Source organism: Excalfactoria chinensis, chromosome 5 (genome assembly GCF_039878825.1).
Source record: "Excalfactoria chinensis isolate bCotChi1 chromosome 5, bCotChi1.hap2, whole genome shotgun sequence".
Classification (NCBI taxonomy): domain Eukaryota; kingdom Metazoa; phylum Chordata; class Aves; order Galliformes; family Phasianidae; genus Excalfactoria; species Excalfactoria chinensis.
This window is the reverse complement of record NC_092829.1, coordinates 46,284,531-46,301,855: the sequence shown is the minus strand read 5'-3', so window position 1 is coordinate 46,301,855 and position 17,325 is coordinate 46,284,531. Positions and strand designations below refer to the sequence as shown.

The window sequence follows — 17,325 nt, the reverse complement described above, 5'->3', positions numbered from 1 at the left end:
TCTTTCGTCTTCCTGAATATCACGCTGCCGTACTGGATGGTTCCATGATGTGTGCTCCACCAAAAACAAACATACAACAACAACACTGAACTGCTCCACAGCTGGAATCAAAACTATAACTCTTACAATTGTTGCTCTTCACATTTTTTTTCTATGAGCAGCAGGACATACTGAGCTGCTCCAAAGCCATTTACATCATTCTGGACTTCACTGCAACACGCATTAGAATGTACACATCCCAACAAGCCGCCTCTTCCGACCTCCTCAAAACACACAGCCATCTTGCCAAGTAAGAGATGAACACAGAAGAACAGAACGCTGCACAGCTATTGCCCTATGCAGAAGCCTCCCACATCCTCAAAAAGCAAACCTCTGTGCTCTGGGCATTTTATTTCTTTTAACAAACACTGCCATAAAAGCCATTATCCGGGCATTCAGACCACTGCAGGATTTTTTCCACTTCGCCCTCCCTTTGCACTTAGTTTCTGTGGTCGTTCAGTAAAGAGTTGTGCTTAACTTCCTGATGGTAGCAAATATTTCTGGAACGGTTTCACTTTCAGCAGCCCTGCAGAACGTCCATCTCCCAGCACCTCTCAAGTCCTACAAGCTGATCTCTGTGTGCAGTGACTGAAAGCAAAAGGAATGAATTGCTCCCGATGATCAATCCAAGAGTGGAACACTGCCGAGCCAGCTCGGAACATCTTACTAATATTTGAACCAATTACTCAAATAACATTAACCCAGACACACAAGAGAGGAATGCCTTTTAGTCATGCAGATGCTGTTTTTCTGAGCAGGTGGAATTTGGGACTGCGTTACAGCAGGACAAAGAGAATGGTTTTGAAATGTAAAAAGATGCACTGTGGTTTGATTTCAAACATAAGCTTCCACTTGAGTCACCTTCACAGGTTTCCCCGAACTGCTCATGCAGTCGCACTCCGGTTGCAGCAGTCCAACCGTGCGTGCACGCAGCGAATGTAAACATCCCCTCCGGTCACCCCGGACACAGCCACGTGTTTCTCACTCGATCCGGGCTCTGTCCCGGGTCGGCCGGAGCACGCAAACGGGCCGCTCGGCCGTGCGCGCTCCCGCGAGCCGGGACCCGGTCGGGCGCGCCGCCGCGAGCCAGGCCCGCCCACGTGACCGCAGTCGGGAAGTAGGGGAAAGGTCGCGCCGCCGCAGCGCCGCGCCAGCGCACCCCGGGCGGCTCCTGGGCGCTGCCAGCGCCGGATAGAAGTTACTAAAGAGAAGGAAGCGGAGTCTATCTCAAAGGCAGGAGGAGAAAGCGACGTGCTTTGCCTGCGTAACGTTCGGTTTCCAGTACAGCTCGTAGTGCTACGACGGCTGCTCAGTGTTAAGGCTTCCTCTGAGCATAAGGTTTTCTTGCGGAAAGATGCTCCTGAATGAAAGCTCTTAACAGCCCGAAGCTTCAGAGAGCTCTCAGAGCTGCCGTTCCCGCAGCTGTGCCAGAGCTCTGCCTCGGTGCGGTCACTCAAAGCCACGCTTCCCAACCCACGTCGCTCACCTACAGCATTACACATCAGTAACGATTAATTAGCACCAAAGACTCGGTACGGCCACAACAGGAAAAGCAGCGCTGCGAAAGCGCATTCGTAACGCTCATTTGATAGTTCACCTCAGGCAGAGGACGCGACCCCGCGGAAGATCCGGGCTCCGGGAAGGTCAGGCAGGCGGCAAAGCACAAACTGTGGGAAAAAACGAGCCCGAAAGGCATCAGAGCTGCCCCGCTCACACCGCCGCCCTCGAAACGCGGCAGGAGGCAGGAGCCGTGCCCGGCACGTCATACGGGCTTGCGGACCGTGCGGGCAGCGCCAAAGGGCCGCCCGCCCCGACCGTGCGCGGCTCCTGCCCAGGAAAGGCGCTCCCTGCGGCAGTTCCGCCGGCAGCACTACAGAGCCGCGCTCCGCCGGGCTATAAATAACGCCGCCGGCGTTTCGGCTCGATCCTGCCCTCCGAACTCGAGAACGGCAGCGCGCCGCGCTCGGGCGACGAGGCGGAGACGGAAGATGCGGCAAAAGCTTGGCGTACCTTCAGCAACAAGTTCAGCGGGCGCTGCCGGCCGGCACGGCGCCACGAAGCGCAGCGCGGGCAGGAGGAGCTGCGTCCCAAAAGCACCGAACGAACGTCCCGGCCCCACGCGCGCACACCGCATGTAGGTCACGCACCGCCCGCCACCGGGCGCCGACTTCCCGGCGGCCGAGGTCGGGCTGCGGCTCTCGGGACGCGCGGATCCCCGCGGCGCTCCCCGACTTGACGGGCGCGGCCCGCGGCGACGCCCCCCGCCCGCTCCCCGCGGCCGACGGAGCCCGCCGGAGGAGCGCCGCGACCCCGCGTCCACCCGCAGCGCCGCCCCGGGGCCCGCCGCCGCCCGCCAGGCCTCCGCCCGCCCGCCCGCTGAGAGAACGGCAGGTGCCGGCGCTCACCGGCTTCGGCTCTCGGCGGCCCGCACCCGGCCGAGCAGATGCGAGCGGCGACGCCGGCAGAAAGCGAGTGGGAACCGCGGCCGCTCCCCTCACACGCCCTGCCGGAGCCGCGCTTGCCGCCCGCCCTCCCATTGGCTGCCGGCGGCGGGGGGGCGGGCTCAACGCCGAGGGCTATGAGAAGGGGGACGAGGGGCGCTCCCGAGTGGGCGGGGCGGAGGCGGGAAGGGAAGCGGGTGGCGATAGGCTGAGCGGGGAAACCTTGAGCGCTATGATTGGTTGGGAGCGCGTGGGCGGGGCGTGAGGAAGGCGCTATGGCGGCTTGTGGGGTGCTTGTGGGTTCGGGGCTCAGGTGGGGTGGGAGCTGCGGACTTACAGGGCCCTGAGGAAAAACAGCTTGAATACGAGGTCAGAGCTTGAGGATGTTTGGTTCCCGTATGATCACAGCAGGAAGTCTACTCTGTCTCTTCCAGGATGAGGGCACAGCCTGTCAAGCTGCAGTCAGCACAAACTGGGATCCATAATCTTTCCCCCGTGGACGGATCCACCCAGCCACGCTCCTGCCGGCTGCCATTTCCATGTGCCTGAAGGCTCCAAAGCATACAAACGTGGTGAAACCCAGATGCACTACAGACTGAACCTCTCCTTTACCCTTGAGTTCGCACAACACCAATAAAACACCACGCTGCTGCTTGGGATTTTCCCTCCCAGCGTTCCATGATGCAGCTTGAAGGTGATGTCATTATTCCAGGAGGAAACATAAGGCCCAGAAGAAAACAAAGAAAAGAGGGGGGGGGGGAAAGTATTAGCAAAAGGAGAAAGGGGAACAAACAGAAAGAAGTGGCTAAGAACACCTCCAAATTCAGCAGCAGCATCCATGACTGCATGTACTTACCTATAACAAGTACAAATATAATTGGAACGTGATAACTTTCATCCCTTTGGTGTCCACGTGTTCTACAAGGGGCGTATTTTCCATCATGCACAAAGCCAACCTAAAATGCCATGAGTTGTTGTTTTTTGTTACCGCTTTTCCCTTCCATATTTTTACCTTTGAAATGATAAAACGAACAAAACCACAAGTCTGCTTTCTCTCGTTCTGCTTGGAGTTTCCTCATGTCTTAGTCCCCAGCCAACGCTTTCATCTACGCAGTAATGAGGAAGGAATCAGTCATCTGGGAGCAGGTGTTGCTGTTGTTTGTCTCCTTCTCCAAAAACCTGAGCAAGCAGTCGTGAGTTAGGGAACACCCAGGTGAAGCGCTTACTTTATCATGGTGCTGAGCCCCATATATGAGAGGAATTGCATGACATGAAGCTGTGTGATTGTGGCTTAGCCAAACCAGACTTGGCTTTATTTATTTGGCAAATCTAAACCTGGCATTACAGACAGTCCCGTGACTTGTTGCCAGTGGAACTGCCACTATCACCTGGGTCAGGCTCTACTCACCCATTAACCCAGATAAAGCAAGTTGGGTACTTCCTGGCGTAGGGCTGTCCTATTCAGAACATAGTCCATCTCTTTCTGTGGCAACACACGCTGCTGAAATGCTCCTTCTCCTCTGCGCGCTGTCTTTCTCTTCCTATAAGAACACAAAGTGATTGTGCTTCTCATGACTGGATCCGTAGTCACCTGCATGCCTGCAGCATGGCCTGGACTTCTATTGTAACCTTTCACTGCTCAGGAAAGAAGAGTCATTTTTCCTCCATAGCTGTCACATTTTTAATCTCTAAACAAACGTGAGTGCAGCACAGACAGCACGTGGTTGGTGCTGTAAGCCCCCTGGTAGGCAATCCTGATTCTTGTCATCCAAAGAAATGAAAATAATCAGCAATTGGTCACATTTATCTGTGCCTGGGTGGACTGAAATCATTTCAACACATTGTGATAGATGTGTAACTCTGGTCAGCTTATCCCAGTCCTTCCAGGCTTCTTGGCTTCTGTACATGGACGCTGCTTCTTTACAGCAGCTTTTCTTATCCAGCACAGCTACTGTTCAGTGTTTGTACTTCTGTCTATTTTATGCCCGATTTTAATGATATCCTATCACTAAACCTGAAGCCCGAATCTGGTTTGGGGGATGATTCTCCCCAATGCAAACTGATTCTCCCTAATGTGGTTTTGTATTTTTCTGTTTTGCTGTATTTTTTTTAATGTTAATCTTGTTTCTCAAGTTGCTCAAGTCAGGCAGTTGTACAATAAACAAGCATTTCCCTCTTTGTGTTCATTTTTTTTTTTTAACCTTGAAGCTGAATTATTCTTCTCATCGGAACTGAATTACTGAGGATTTTTAGCACACAGAATTATTGTGTGCAGTCTCAGTTGCTTAAAGCAGATATTTTCCCAGTTTGGCCGCTAGTTTCATTTTAAACAAGACTAAGATTATTTTTTTCCCCTCTTATCTCTTGTGATACCTAAGCATGTACACTTCATAGTTAGGACATAGAAACCCAATGACCCATAGCAATTTACAACTGATAATCCATGTGGCAAAACACGCTGACAATAAGCAAACTGAAAACAGCTCTGAAATACAGATTTCATAGACAGGTAAGTGTATGTATGTTTGTATGCCAGCAGTCAAGGGTGAGAGCAAGGCAGGCAGTGCCTCCCTGCCAAGGGCACCATCACACAGCACCTGAGCAAGGCGAGCAGAACAGGTCCAGTGACAGCAAACAGGGTCAGGCAGATCATTTGACACGTCGGCAGCAATGAGGAAGTCCAAGGTTGTTAAGCAGGAAAACTGAGTCAGGGTCAGGGTCCAGATCAACAGGGAGCGTGGCCTGGCTACAAGGCCAGGGCTTCAAAGACAAAAACCTCAGCTTAAAAGCTACTTAAAAGCAGAAAGCCCCACTGAGGCCCCTTAGCAAATCCTCCTCCCAGACAGTTTACACACATATACACGCATACCTTCACAGAATAACTACATTTGCCTGTGAGATGATGCGGGAAAAGTGGAGGTTCTTACAAAATGCAGTGGCCAAAAGGTATAGAATTTTATGTCAAGAATCAGATGTGATGCTACTGTAAAGCTGCATACTGCCCATTTACTGACCGGTGAAAATCACTGAGTGATTTCACACACCACTAGTAATGCCAGTGTCTTACCACTTCCTCCTTTCCTTACATGTTTCAGACCAGTCCTGACTCCCAAGACCTTACGGCTATGAATCAACCATCTCAGCTACTGCTGTCAATACTGACACCAAATTCTGCCAGCACCACGACGTCTCAGGAAGCACAGACTTTGATCTGGCTTGATCTTCCTCTATTCTTAAAAACTTTCTCATGCAGTATATGAGGATATAATATTGGTCCAAATGATATTTAAACAGAACAGGTGACAGAGTTGTCATGTCTTGCTCTGCCACTAATTTTGCTTGACTGCATTGTCAACAGGGATGTCAGCCTAGCCTGTGGCATTTGGACTCAGAAGAGGGCATACGTGCCTCTGTCACTTCAGTTCTAGAAAGATGTTTTAGGAAAACAGATGTGCTCGTCTCCTAACACCATCATTAGAACTGAGAAATCACTGTTAGTGTATTAATTTTTCTGGAGTAAGACAGGCATTTCAGCTTCATGGTTCACTGATTAAGGGAATGCTCAGAACATGTCACAGGTTTTGCTTAGAGTTCATAAATTAAACGTGCTGTTCCACTGCCCTAACTCCATGGGTTAGGCTATCAACCTAGCTAAGCTTTCATGCATCCTTGGCAAGTTAACACTGGCAGATGAGGCTCAGCTAGGAAAAAATACAGTTCTGCTTTAGAAATTACCCAATAATAACATTTCAGGTGATGGAAACTGTCATGGTTTTGTGCTGTCAATATTCTACATCATAACATCATGTGCGGTATGAACTCAACTTATTTCCCCAGATTTGATCAAGAACTCTCCTTGACCAGGGCTGTGCTCTCAGTGTCTGAACTTACTATTTCATACACCTGAGTAATATTACCTCCAAAGATATGAGCTAGGCCAAGGGAACAGCAACACTAATCAGTACCTACTGGGAAGTGGATAAATGCAAGTCCAATGTAGCACTGACCAAGCTGGCCATAACCGTGGCAGGTAGCTAAGTTTCTCAGAAAGGGTTAAATTTTAATCAAATGACAGACCCTACGGAGAATTTTTAAGAGTACCTGAACATATTTGGCAAAGAGTCTAAAAGAAAACAAACGGTATCTGCATGCTTTCAAACATCACATTCCAAGCAGCTCGCTGTCCCTCTAATATATTTTTCATACATATTGAACTGTAAAAGTGAAATGAACAGCACTGCCACAGCATGCAGTGAGACAGACCTTTTGGGAGAGCTCACAGGCTTTCCTCTGTTCACAAAAATAACTACAGCCCGTTTGGAAGGAACATCCACGGCAAGTAACAGACCTTCAGGTTTTTAAACATATGACAAACAACATTTGTCCTTCGCATTCACATCGGTTGAGGATTACAGATTGGCTGAGGAATACAAATTGGCTGAGGAATACAGATATCCTGATATCACCTTAGATGTGAGAAGATGGATGGCATCCCAGGTAGAAAGGGCATTACTGACAACCTTACAACATGTGCCTAAGGTAATATTGACAGTAGAAAAATGGAGCCTGGCCAAGCTTTGAAAGGAACCTGTGTAGTGGATGTTTTCTAAAGTAAGGGAAAAGTCACAAATACAATACTGAAGGTCCCTCTGTGTTAATTTGCAAAAGCTATAGTGAATGTTGCTACCTAATAATGGTTGTGTTATTAACGTGATACTATTTAAACTACAAAACTTTGAGAAGGAGAACCCTCTTGCCTGAAAATGCACACCACCATTTCTAGCTGAAGGTAGAGGTTTGTTTACAGGTTATTCAGAATGTTATTTAGAGGTTTATTTGTTCACATTGAGCAATCTGGCAGGTACTTTTGTGAAGACAATCTCATTCTCAATTATTTGTGAATATTTACTTCATTTTTAGTGTACAAATTTTGTGCCTTACAGTAATTTCCAGAGTGTGTCCAGAGACTGACAAGGGTTGATCCGCTGCTTGGAGTCCTGGAGTCCCGGCCTAAAACAAAGGAAGAGAGTTTGATTCCTAGCTGCGTTAAGGACTCAGCACATCAGCTGAGTTCCTCAGTGTTATTCATAGCTCATGCTAAGCAAAGCCCATGGGAAGGCCATGTATAAAAAACACAATCTGTGCAGCTGGGGAGCAGGGAGGAAAGTCTTTCCTTTATTTCATGACTGTGCCATTTTAGACAGCATAAAAAAATGCAAGGACTACTTAACTCCAGCTGAATGGATTAGAAGATTATCCTTCCACTTAGTTCACAGATTTTGAAATCATGAAACAAAATGGAAGAGTATTGCAACTCTCACTAGAGCCTCTATTTGTTACGTAGCATGACAGTATTTTTTCCTTTCAAGTGCTTGCTGTTCATGTACAATTCATTATGACATATTCCTTACTAATTATCACAATAACTCAGATACGCCTTCATTAGTGATCAGTAGAGAGGACATATTCTGCCTATTGCTCTGTGATTTACTTGCTCTGTGTTACAGAATACCTCCCAGAATATAAAGGAAGTCTGGATAAGACCAACCTGGCCCCTATCAAGCCTCTCTTGGCATCTATTACCAGTGCCAGTGCTATCCAGTACTGAATACCATTATCACAGCCATCAAACTAAGATCCACAGTGCTGCTCTTTACAAGTACTGTTCCTCAGCCACTCAGGAAAGAAAAGGATATTCTAACCATACCAAGTCCCAAAAGAAAGCTTCTTCTCTTTTAGTGTCCATGCCAACATGGAAACTAGCTGTGCTTAAGTTGCTCTCTTATTGCACAGGTAGATTTCCGTAAACAGGCTGCAATATGAGCTCAATTCTGCAGACTTTGTTTCAGGTGTATAATGCATAACCAAGGGAGTTTAAGGCCTTGTACATTTACAACATGTGCAAGTCTCATCTTCAGTCAAGGCTGAGTGCACACATACAAATAAAATCTACCTTTGTACCTTTTCTATTGAATTTCCTTATCTTTCTATATCTGCAGCCATAATAAAACATCATTTATTTGCCATTTGCTTCCTCTAACTTCCATAGTACCACCAACTCAAGCAAAGCAGAGAGCTGAGTGGTAAGAAGGGAGAAAAGACCTCCAGTAACAGAAGAAAGACAAGAGAAAGCAAGTGTCAGACAGCTTGTAGAAGGGGCAACAACTGTTGCATCAGCATGGCTTTCAACTTCTGAGCCAGGTACCCCTGGGAGCCCCAGAAGGGAAAAGCCTCCAATGAAGTGAAGCAGAGAGACAGAAACTGTGGCTAAGCTAAACACAGGCCATGTCTGCACTGAAACAAAAGAAGTTTAAAATCTCTGTGCATAGTTATACCGTAGATCCAGGTTTTGGACACAGCTCCTCACCTACAGCAGTGTTGTGGATGCTGCTGCTGAGAGCAGGTCTCACAATGGTGTGATTCTGCCATAACTATTGGGCCACACAGCCACAGCTGGTCTGGCCATCTCATGCACTTGTTGTGGAAGCAAATATCATAATTCTTTTTGTGGATTCAGGGTGATAATCAAGTCAAGGGTGAAAGGCTGGAGCAATGAAGATGTACCTTTGATGGAAGTGAATCAGGTCAGAAAATACTTGATCAAACTGGACAGTGCACGAGCCCTGATGGGATGCATCCCTGGTGCTGAAGGAGCTGGCAAATATCACCGCAAGGATTCTCTCAATAACCCTTGATAACTGGCCACTGAAAAAGGTTTCCAAAGGCTGGAGGAAAGTAGATGTCACTCCTGTCTTCAAGAAGGATTCTTTGCCTACTACAGGCCAGTCAGCCTCCCCTTGGACCTTGGGAAGGAGATGGAACAGTTTGTTCTGGAAACCATTTCCAGGCACAGGAAGGAAAAAAATAATCAGGAGTAGTCGTGGATCCAGCAAGGCCATGGTCATGTCTGACCATCCTGATATGCTTCTGTAATGAAATCACCAGCCTGATGGATGAGTGGAAGTCTGGAAGTCACTCTGGACTTCTGGAAGGCCTTTGACATCATGCCCCCCAAAAAAATGCTCATAAAGAAGCTGTTTGAGCATGGTTTAGATGAGCAGGCTGAGGTGGATCAAAAACTGACTGAATAACCAGGCCCAGAGGGCACTGATCTTTGTTACTGTGAAGAGAGGGTATCTATTCACTTAAAAGGAGAGCAAACACTGCCAGAATTACTGATGTCTTACTCTTCTTACTAGGAAGGCTGAAGGTTCAGAAATCAGTTTGAAAGCTGTTTCATTCCACAGCCTTGCATTCTGCTATCTGTATTTATCATCTTTCTTACATGAGGAAGCCTTTTCCAAACGAAGCAATTTGTCATATTGGTCCTTCTGCTTCATTTAATTAAAAAATAATAATACATTTTTTTTCTAATCAATATTTCCTGAGCACATCAATCTATCTGCATATATAAGCAAAGCAAGTCTGGAAAAAGTGCTTTACACTTGCTGCAGGATCCAGTGAAATCTGTGGTACACTTCACTTAAATAAAGGCACGTGAAATATTGGCTATGTAGGTAAGCAGCTATAAAAGCACCATAATGTTTTTCTTTCATTTCTGGAGGAATTCCAGTATTTAGTCATCTTCTGCTGTCCTGTTGTGTTTCTCAAACCATCCCGATAAGTAATAAAAACTTACAGAAAGCAAAATGTTTGACTGGCCTATTTACAGACATCAGCTTCAGCTCCTATCAAGATGGGCAACAGAGAGTAAACAGGAGTGCACAAGCACTCCTGTACTGTTTGGCTAACTTTCTGGAGTGAGGTAAGCACCCAGTGGACTTTGCCCATATTTGTGACTGAATATTTCAATTTAACGTAGATCTGCTTGGTTTTGTGGTCACACACCAAGGACAAACTCTACCCATGAGTATCCAAAACATACATCCAGATCACCAAAATGTTTGAGAACAGTAAGAGAAGATGAATGAAAGCACAGATCATCATCGGGTTTTGCAAACAAGCTTTTCAGAATCCAAAGAAAAGTAACATACTTCACTTTGTAGGCTGCGTATTGACCTGTAGGCAGGTTAGCTTCCCAGGTAAGCCATATCTGCCTGGAAGCTTTTCAAAATACTGTCATGGAATTTCTCTTGCAAAGACCTGGACTCTGCGTGTTGGGGCCTTGGCACTCTCAGTGTCTATGAGAAAGCTAGTTTTGTTTGCATTTGGGCCTGGGAAGCCAATCAATTTAAGGGCTGCACAGATGATGGGCTGGGTGACTAGAATACCAGCACACACAAATATGTCCCTGCAGCTTAATGAGGGAACAGAAGTATCAAGGGGAAAAGTCACCAGGCTTAGAAAGGTATCAATTAGGGGAATTATTAGAGGCTCAGAGTGCCAGTAAGCCCTGCTGTCCTCTGATATGGCAATGCAACTAAATTGGTCAGAGAAGAGGCTGAAATTGAACCTCTCTTCCAAAAAGTATACCTCTCAGAATGACATTCAATTGCAAATAGTGGAGAAAAGTAATATTTCTAAGCAACACAGAAGACAAGGGATTACTGCTTTCTACTAAAGTACATGGAAATAGTAGAACAGTATATATCAGAGAGTCTTAATGCAAGCTAAATATTTGCAGCAAAGTAGCAATGAGACTTTGGGAAATGGGGACATTACATGCTCTAAAAGTTACAGGTTTAAAAATGCCATGCTATCAGTTTCATGTTACTGAATAGGGATTTTTTGCAATATGTTCAGTAATCAAAGGAGGGGAGGGAAATAAAAAGCCTTTCTTCAATAGAAAATAGGGCTTGCTGCCCTCGTGTGGCTAGTGATTAAAAGGAAAAAAAGGCTTTACTTCAGGATTTGATCCAACATAACTACTAGAAATGGGCCTTCCTAAGGCACAGGTTGCACGTTTTTGTCACTGTAGAACTTTCTCATCTTGCCATTGAGGCAGCTGTGACTTGTCATGCCCTGGCCTTTGACTAGATGACCCAGCCTTACATTTCAACAGACTCTATGAAGGGGCTCTTGCCCCCATATCCATCACTGCTATTCAGTAGCTATAATCACTACATATGAGCTTGTACAATCTGTTTTTCTTCCACAGAGCATGTACTTCCATAATCCTCCTCTAATGGAGTGGTAATACTGAGAACACTATCAGCCCTGTGAATGCACAGTCCTACCCACAATGAACCTGCAACCTGCAGTAATGGAATGAGATGCCAGCATTGCATGCAGGGCAATTACCCAGCAAGGATCTTTGTGCCTGCAGTTCATGCACATAGGGTGCTGTTAGTGGTCCACACATCTTAGCTAAGGGAAGCATGTTAAACACTGCTTGTGGTATGGTGTATGTGTGGTATAAATAGGGTAGTGTACATATAGTGTAAATGTTATGTATGTGACAGGGGGACCTGACTTTACTGGGAAAATTTAGGAGTATTTTCCATCCCTACTCCTCTCTACCAGACTTGCTTCTGCAATGGTGGATATCTTTGAGTCTGCCCTTGAAAACAAATGATAAGGACAAACAGAGGGAAGAAATCTTTTCCAAACAGTCTGTCCTTTTGGAAAAGGACACAGGTACAAACACACTTGGTACCATTGCCCAGACTGGACTCTTGAACTGGACAAGACATATGGTTCAAGGTTTAGCAATGTATTTATCTCTCCTTTTGTAAATACCGGTGCTAGGACACTATCACCTACTCTCATGTTTACCCTCCAGCCTTCTGGCAGATGGTTTGGGCAAGCGTGGCTCAATCATTTGTTGTCCTACAGAATGCCATCAAATACCAATATGTCAGAAGTGGTTTACACAAGTCAACAGAAAAAGAAAACTGAGAAACATGCATGGCTGGTAAAGAGAAAGCATCATTGCCCCAGGATAGTGCAGGTTTCCTGTGTGACCACAGTCTGCCCTATTTAAGCAGGACGTGGATGGTTTCATGTACACTGGGGCTCTCTGAAAGTTCACTAAGTCTAATCCCAGGTCCCTCTGTGGCAACAGATCCTCTTAGAGGCAGCTGCAGTTCAGTCTGCAAGCTTTGCCATCGCTCTCAGGGCTAAGTAGAGCACCTGCAACACTATTTTACACTTACATTGTTAATTCTCAGAAATCTAAAATTAAATGAGATAGGTTCCACCACAGACAAGTTGGTCCAATGATGCTCATTTATGGCTAAATACTGCCTGCTCAGTCCCACCAGTGACCACAAGATCATAAGTTAGCTCCACCTCACGCATCATGAAGTGTTAAGCTGTAGGAGTTCGAGCTACACGCACAACCCTCTGGCTACAGTCCATGCTGTATCGACGTAGCTACTGGAAGAATGAGGCATTTAATTTCAAGAGAAAGAGATGTGAAACATTAACTTGAAAGCAAAACATTTTACCTTATTGTAGCGATAAAATTTCAGTGACTCATTTCAACCTCATGAATCTGATTAAAATGACAGTTTCCAAAGAAATGCCTGTGCTTTGGTGGAATCTCCTTTGAAATCCAACTCAGTTCACTTTACTCATTCAAACCCATCCACGTTCCTCTAGGTTACAACACGTAACACACACACAGCCTAAAGAATCTGCAGCATTTCATTAAAATTTCTGGTTGTCCTTATTGTGCCTGTTCCCTGTTTATGTTTAAATGAATATAGTCCTGTCTGACTTCCGGGGCACGACTCTACCATTTATAATGATGGATTTTTCCCAGTCTAAAGAGAGGTCAGTTCCCTGGCTCCAACCCAGAAAAACACTTACACCACTTCCATTTGCATTAAGTGACAGCATTCATGTGCTTAAAGATAAACCCAGGCCTTGACGGCTGCTGGAGACAATACCAAGTATTACCTCTAACAGAGCAACTTTAATACGAAACACTGTATTTGAACTCCTTACTTTCAACATATTTTCAGGCTGTCCATCCAAATGACAGTTCCCAAATTTATCCACACGAAAACAAATAAATTATTAATTAAAAAACTGCATTCAGAAGTAGTTCATATATTAAAATTTGCTTCTAGGTTTTAGAGTCTACCATATGCAACAACTAGTGGGATCTGAGGCTTAATCTCCAAGACGACCAAAGCAGGAGTGACAAATAAGACAGCAGGGTACAAGAATGTACATTTTTTCTGCAGTTGTGGTATTCGATACACCCTCCTCTGACAGTTGCTTCCATCAGCATAATCTCCTGAAATACTTTGTGATGCTTTAAACCTGGCAGGCAGTGAAGTACCACACAGCCACTTGCTCACTCTCTGGGATACAGGGGAGAGCTGGAGAGGTAAAAGTGTGAGAACTCACGGGTTGAGATAAAAAAAACAGTTTACTAGTTCAAGCAAAAGCTGTATGCACAAGCAAAGGAATTCTCACACTACTTCACACTACTTCAGCCACTGCCAGGAAAGCAGGACTCATCCCACATAACAGCTTATTGGCAAGATAAACACCACGAACCCAAACATCCCCCCTCCTCTTTACCCTAGATTTTATTTCTGAGCATGATGTCACATGGCACAGATCATCCCTTTGGTCAGCAGCCCTAGCTGCGGCCAATCCCCCCAGCTCCTCGCTGTCAGGGCAGCAATCCTCAACTCTGTCTAAGCACTTCTCTGCAACAACCCAAAACATCGGTTTGTTTTCACCTCTATTTTCAACAAAAATCCAAAGCCCAGAATCAAGTGAACTTCTACAAAGAAAAACCATGACAATCATCTTCACAAAAATAGGTACTATTAAGGCATGGGGACAAGAAGTAACACAGTGGAAGTTACAGAACACATTGCTGAGTGGCACAGAGTCAGCACATAAGGCACAGAATTGTGCAAGAATCACCTATAAATGATGACTTATTAAACTAAGGTGTGCTTATGGTCTACAGGGGCAGTTAGTCAGTGACACATGTACTTCTTGGAAGTAGTGAAACGTTCCTAGAAATATTTAGTTCATTTTAACTACTCGGTTGACTATAAAACAGAAAACTACCACAGTTTAAGGACAAAACCTTGCAGGCTTTGGAATAGAAAAGAGCTAGACTGCTATGTGAAACTAACCACTCATATGACAGTTTCAAGTAGCTGATTTAGAATCATAGAACTATAAAGATTAGAAATACACACTGAGATCACTTAATCCAACCCCCCATCCCACCCCCACCATGCCCACTAACCATGTCCCTCAGTGCCACATCCACATGGTTCTTGAACACCTCCAGCAACTGTGACTCCATCACTTCCCTGGGCAACCTGTTCCAATTCGATTTCATATGCAAGTTTATTTGCTGCATGCCCAGCTACTCTACCCAAGCAGCCCTAGAAAGCTTCCTGAATAACCCCCAGGCTGCAAAGACACACTTGGAGCCTTCCAGTAGGAAATGCTATTTTGAGAGGAGAGCAGGAAAATGTCAGAGCATCAGGCTGGCCAGGCACACATGTGTGGGGATCAGTCACACAGTATTTATTACATGCCCTGGTTCTTTGGGAATCTGAGAAGAAATTAACCTAGTGCTTCACCCCCAAGGATATTTAGAGAAGCTAGGAGCAGAACAGGGCAGAGGATAACAAGATCTAAATTGTGTCTGGTTGTTGTTACCTTCAGCAGCAGGGGGAGACCTTAGAAAGCAAATGAGAGGAAAGGAAAAAATGAAGACCTAGATGTGCTCAAATAAATTTGATGTCTAGATGCAAGAAGGGGGCTTTGAGCTAAATAGTGCATGGGAATTATGAATAGATCTGGAAAATCTGGGCACCTGGATGTGGTTGTATCCTAGAAAGTGAGTAAAGAAAGCTTGAGAACTTCAGGAAAAACTGGAAACTTCAAAGAACTGAATGAATTTATCTAAACTCAAAACCTAGAAACTGGGGGACATTGGAGCTTTGATCACTCACACTCAGGAACTACACTGGACAAGGGGAGCAGAGGGAGCAAGTATTTCAGTAACCAAGTGAATTTGGGGATGGAGGTACCTGGGATTTCTCTGATAAATGGACAGGACTGTCTAAGTATGAAAATGTTTGCTGTAACATACAATGTCAGCGTAAGATTACACTCAGACTGAGCTGCAGAATGTGGCTGATTTGTGTTGGAAGAGGCCTGGGGAAAGATCAGAAGAATGACTACTGTAAGTGTGGGACCAAAGAGTGGATTGGGTACAACCGAATCCCCAACAAGTGATGCATCTGGAAATGATTTCCCAATACCCAGCAGTGACTCAACGCTTAAAAATGGAGCAGGCAAATGGAAAATTGATTTAATCTCTTTGGGAGTGGTTGTGGGGGACCATACAGCAACCCCACCCATTTGACTGGAGCAATAGAATGGTGACATGGAAGTATACAAATAGAGGGGCACCATTTGAGAGATTCAGCTAGTCCAAAGATGTTTCACTAAGCCCAACTTAGAGGTACTTACTTTGGGAATGCAATCCAGACTGTCATCTGGGGCACCTTTAAGTCTTATAGGAGACATCTTAATGCTTCTTGGAAGCTGTCCAGACAAAATAAGTTAGTGATGTAATTCTGGCATTAAATGCAGTTGGAAGAATAACAAGCTAAAAGGGAAGACAGAATATTATGATTTGTGGGTAAACCACAGAAGAAAGTAAATTACCAGAAAGGAGGTGTTCCTGGCTTTACTCTGATCTAGAGTCCCAAAAGACAGAATTGATAGGATACCTACCCCATGAAAAAAAAAAGAAATACAAGCAATTAAAATGCAAAAAGAAAATGCAAAAAGAAGACAGGATGATGAATAAATCAATTACATTCTCAATTCTCTCTGCCATTCTCACCCCCAGGCTTCAGTGAGGAAAAGTACACCGGGAACAAGTAATTGCTCCAGTCTTTCCTCGCTGTCTCATTAGAAGAATCAATCAAACAAACAAACACAAAATCCATGCACACTGACTAGATGTGGATCCCCTGCTCCTTGCCCCAAGGTACAACAGTTCCTTAAGGCCCGAGAGAGAGAGATAATAGCTCTTACACACTCCTGGCAATACATTGAAGCCATCATAGTCAGCAGCAGTTGCTGTAAAAGATTGAGAGATTGAGGTCACTTGAATTCACAGGAACATATCCCAACATTAAAATAAATAAATAAATAAAATTGCCCACCTTCTGGTTTGCTTTTGTTGGATGAAAAACACTTTAAAGTGTTCCCTGGGTGCTAAAACCTATTCCTGACAATTATCCTAAACCTTCCCTGACCCTAAAATCTACCCTAATCCAAAACACCAACCCTAAATCTAAACCCTAAACAGAAGTCAGGTGCCCTGGAATGCTGATCCCTGTTGCTATCTGTAGCCGTTCCCCTAACACTAGCCCTAATCCTGAATGAGACACAAATACCAAACTACTTTGGAACTCCTAACCTAACCCTCATCAAGACGCTGACTCACTCCAAATGCTTTCTGGTGTGCTTCAGGTGAAGCTTAGAGAACTCCAAAGAGCATCAGGGGCACCTGTGTGCATTTGGGCTCTCTGAATTTGTCAAAGAGAGCCCTCTGGTGGACACCAGGAGCCTGGGTCAGACTCTCTGTGCTCCAGGAAGGTCTATAAATGGATTTTGGTGCACACCGGGATCTCAAATGACTTTATAAACAAACCAGAACTCTGAATGCAGTTTGGATGCCAGAGAACTCTCTGCATGTTTTGTTGATACATAAGAAAGTGTAAGTGTTCTTGGTAGACTACAAGGGCCTCAGAATGCTGATCCTACATCCTATTATTTATCCCTTAAAAATGTCTGAACTACTAAATAAAACCCTAATCCTTGATGCCTAAAACTCAAATCTAACCCTACCTGTGACCAGGAAACTGACCTATTTCTAGTAATTTTCAAGTGCCTTCTGGAGAGCTCAGTGGCCAGGTACCTTCAATGTGCTTCACCT

General features: G+C 45.4%; 1 protein-coding gene across 2 annotated transcripts in view; it reads right to left on the bottom strand.

Annotated features, from left to right (window-relative positions):
* The window catches only part of LOC140252732 (carnitine O-palmitoyltransferase 1, liver isoform-like), a 34,006-nt gene extending 31,416 nt beyond the window's left edge, over positions 1–2,590 (bottom strand). The window contains exon 1 of one of the 2 annotated variants that reach the window (XM_072337737.1): positions 2,445–2,590. The gene's annotated coding sequence lies outside the window, so the exon portion shown is untranslated. Of the gene's footprint in view, positions 1–2,049; positions 2,134–2,444 lie in introns of those variants that run through there. The other variant, XM_072337738.1, reaches the window with a different exon arrangement.
* Between the last annotated feature and the right edge of the window lie 14,735 nt (positions 2,591–17,325).